We start from the raw sequence: 4,737 nt of genomic DNA, 5'->3' as shown, positions 1-4,737 counted from the left end.
ACAGACATGGTAAGAATGGCACAGTTTTCAGTTGCCAGTTGTTGCTATGTTACATTAAAAGTGCCGTTGACTTATACTTTGCTATAATTGAAGTTTTATTTCTAACCTGGCTGCTGCTGATGAAAACATTTCATTAAAAGCCCCAATGGGAGTTGACATGCTAGAAAAAGCAGCCAGATTCTTTCAATGAATAAAATATACTCCTTTATGTATAAAATGTCAGGATGGTCATGCCCGGTACGCTTTCGATAAGCGTGAATCAGGGACAAAACTATACCAATTCCTTTATTGATGTTATAGAAAATTTTGTATTAGCTTTTCTCCTTATTAATTGATATTGATTATAAAGCTGGATTAAGGCAGCGAACTGGCAGATTCATTAGATTAACAGACAACATACATACCATGCAGCAGTTCTTCCGGTTCAATATATTCTAGTTTCAAATATCGCTGAGAGAAACTTTGCCTTTCATCCTTTTGGGCCGATGAAATAAAGTACCAGTCATGAATTGAGGTCTGTAGCATCAACTAATCTCTTCCACATAAAACTGCTGGGTCCACATAAAACAGTTATCAAGTTTCAATTTTGCCCTTCCGCCAAAAGTTTGCTTTAGTGACAGATAACATTCAGATATGTTATAACTCGAAAGTTATATCTGACCGGTGGATGTATGTCCGAATGCTTGCATTGGATTTGCAAGGAGCTGCTTCGAGTTAAATATTTAACTGTTTGAACTTTAGATTTTCACTACTCATACGCATGTGTAGGTAGGTATGTGAATGATCGGAGGATTTCTAAGCAGATGTTATATAGCGAACTTGTTTGTAGAAGGCGACCCCCATCTCCAACCCCCAACGGAAACCAAGACTACGATTTATGGATTGTGTAAAGTCCTCATTGGAAGTATGTGAAATAAGCGAAATCAACTGGAAAAGGAATGCATGTCGTCGCTATCGATGGAGGAAACAGATATCGAAACGTGCAAATATTTTCGTGGTGGGGAGGGAAGGCTTTTTTTATCCTGAGTTTAAGAGAGCTGTTCGAAAACGCTCAACCGGTGCAGTGAATGGGAGACGCTCGGTCTGCAATATCTGCGGACATGTATGTTTATCAAGAGCTTGGCTCATTAGTTACCAGCGGAGCCATAAGAGTAAAGTATAAATTTTCTGTGTATGCCCAATGTTCTTAATAGTCAGTGATGGCCTTCTTCAGTCGCAAGTGGGCAGCTATCATTATGTATATTGTAACTAGACGCATATATGCATACAAGGCACTCTGCAAGTCACTTAATCGAGGCGTTTATTGACTAAGTGTACTCTGTAATTAGAAATTAGTTGATGCTATATCCAATGTCTATGCGAAATACAAGTACGCGAAGAATGAATCACAAGTGCCAAATTTTCTCTATAAGTATATTTTTATGATTAACTTCAAATACAGGTAGATCTTACCAACTGTTCCCGGCTTTTTCAGCCAGCTTATAGAAGTGGTCCGAGAAAATAACATTCTTCCACTGCTCTAGGGACCAATTCTGCAGGTTTTTACTCCACTTTAAACGCTTTGCAACGTTTGTTTTTGAAAGTAGTGGTTTTCTGATTGCAACCCTCCCAATAAATCCGGCTTTGTGCAGCTCCCGGTGAACAGTTTTGTAGAAACTGGGTTCTCGAAGTGGTCATTAAGCTCTGCAGTAATTTTGGGAGCTGTACTTTGTGATCCTTTCTAACAATTCGCGTAAGAGTCCGACGCTCCCTATCTGAAAGTTTTGGTTTTCTTCCGGAGTTTTGTTTCGACGAGGAGAAGGTTTATGTTTCAAGAAGGTTTATGTTTCGACGAGGAGAGCACCATTTCACAAATAGCTGTGTCTCTAAGAAGCTGAATATAAAGCGAGTAGAACACCCAAAGGGAACGAATCGTACGAGTTTATGTGCAACCGGAAATAACTTTGTGTCTGAAGTAGTAAAAATACTCCGAGTCGTTAGGAAGGTATTAAATTAATTAGTTGAAATGCCTTGGAGCAATTTAGAAACTATACTAAATTGGACATGACAAGACGCATTTTAATTCAACTAACCAAGATATTTATTCATGGAGAACACTTTACGTGAAATTTGAAACTGGCTGTGGCTATTACAAATAACTATGGATAGAAATCTCATACATAAATACATACATGCATGCATTCAGGCATACATACATATATACATACATACATACATGCATGCATGCATGCATACATACATACATACATACATACATACATACTCGCTTCTACACACGGTCAAAAGTGGGATGGATTCCCTTGAAGCCTTCATACAACAGCAGTTGGATACAAGGGATTTAATATAAAGTAACTGTACAGCACGAAGCCAGAGCGATTATATATAGGGTTTGGACAAAAAAATACAAACACCTAGCATCATAATATCAAAATTTTGAAATATCTATAAAACTGTCGATGGCTTGTATATTTTTATGTTTTTTTTTAATTTATTATTAGTGTTGCTTAATATGTTTTGCTAAAATTCCTGTTTCTTTTCAGATATCATCAGAAAAAGTTAATTAAAATTCATTAAAATGACAGATCTTTCGGATTGTATGACAGGCGCTAGCGTAACGAAAACAGCCGAAATGTTTGGTGTATCAAGAACTACTGTCTCGAAAGTAATGACAGCCTTTGAGAAAGAGGGAAAAACCTCCTCGTCGTAACAAAACTCCGGAAGAAAACCAAAACTTTCAAATATGGAGCGTCGGACTCTTACGCGAATTGTTAGAAAGGATCACAAAAGTACAGCTCCCAAACTTACTGCAGAGCTTAATGACCACCTCGAGAACCAAGTTTCCACAAAAACTGTTCACCGGGAGCTGCACAAAGTCGGATTTTATGGGAGGGTTGCAATCAGAAAATCACTACTTTCAAAAACAAACGTTGCAAAGCGTTTAGAGTGGAGTAAAAACCTGCAGAATTGGCCTTTAGAGCAGTGGAAGAATGTTATTTTCTCGGACGAGTCATCCAGTACCTTATTTCCCACCGGCCGAGTATACGAGTGGAGACAGCCAAAAACGCATTTGACCCAGACTGCCTTCTTCCAACTGTTAAACATGGAGAAGGATCTGTGATGGTTGGGGTGAGGCTATATCTTGGAAATCCACCGGTCTAATAATTTCCCTTCATGGCAGAATTAATAGTCAAGATTATTTAAGAATTTTATCTGATCAAATTCATCCTATGGTTGCGGAACTGTTTCCGGAGGGAAACGCAATCTTTCAGGATGATAATGCACCAAGTCAATCAGCTAAATTTGTTACTGAATGGCACGCGGGACATTCTAGTGAAGTTGAACATCTTATCTGACCACCATAGTCCCCAGATTTCAATATTATTGAACATTTATGGTGCATTTTAGAAAAACAAGTAAGGAGTCTATATCCTCCATCATCATCACTACAAGAACTGGAGACTGTTTTAGCTGAAGAACGGTCAAAAATTCCTTTGGAAACAATTCAAACTTTGCACGAGTCCATACCTCGTAGAATTCAAGCTGTAATTACTGCCAAGGGCGGTCCTACCCCATATTAAAATTAATTTGTTTGAAATTTTAAGTTGTTTTCATTATTTTGTCCAACCCCTGTATATCTGGGGAAAATTCCGTCTTCTTGAGGGGACAAAATAACTTCAGAATGCCCGACACGAAACGATATTATGTTTAAAAACTTGAAATACTATACACACAGCAAAAGGTATAAAAAGACATTCAGTGAAAGTGTTTTACAAGTAATTATAAATCATTTGCGGTGGCTATGGCCAGCGTCTATGAGAATTGAATCAATTGAGATAATAAATCGCATATGTTCTCATTTAAAGAAAATCTGTGATATTCTTCCAGGACTTCTACATATTACTGTGACTTCTCGCTTTTCAACAGATGCAGAAAGAATTGGATTCCCGATAAGCTTTTGTATATCGCTTAGTTTTGCATAAATAAATAAATAAATAAATAAATAAATAAAATATAAAATAAATAAAAGTATTAATCTCCCGTGAGATTTATTAAGTGACTGGAACAGAAAGCGGACCGAATCGAGCGGGTGAAAACTTTCTATAAATAGAAAGATCTCTAATGACTTTTTCTAAATAGTAATAAACTGCAAGGGGTAAATATAAGGTAATCGGAGCGTACAAGAAGGACGAAGTGAGTGAAAAGCATTCAGAGCTTTCTACTGGGAAATCTACCAAAATAGAGAACTTAAATTATCTAGAATTAAGACACAGATCAACAAAACATGGCATCTCTTGATTCGTTTAATCAAAACAGTTATTCCTTGAGAAAGTTCATCAATTATTTAGAAATTACTTGTGGCCATAGCGAATGGTTATATGAAATAAACAAGTGGAATGCAAAAATCTTGAATGTATCCGTTTGATGAAAGTGCGTATGATGAAATGTTTCTGTGACCACTCGCTTCTTCAACCTGTGTAGAATGTGACAGGATCCACGAAGCTCTTGTATTAATTGCAATCAAGAAAAAAAAAAACAGGTTGAATCTAAAAGGGATCGGAACGGACACAGAATTGCTGAAAATACACCATGGTTGCTTTAAAAAGAATGGTATTACCTTTAATGTATAAGAGTAACTTCAATAGTAACTAACCACATACGAATCTCTCAGGGAGCTTCTTTATTTCTCTAACCGAGTCATTTATTTACCGAGAGTACCCAGCACGTACTTAGGAGTTA

This window comes from Octopus sinensis, linkage group LG10 (assembly GCF_006345805.1).
Source record: "Octopus sinensis linkage group LG10, ASM634580v1, whole genome shotgun sequence".
Classification (NCBI taxonomy): domain Eukaryota; kingdom Metazoa; phylum Mollusca; class Cephalopoda; order Octopoda; family Octopodidae; genus Octopus; species Octopus sinensis.
The sequence above is the reverse complement of the archived record's forward strand: the minus strand, read 5'-3'. Positions refer to the sequence as shown.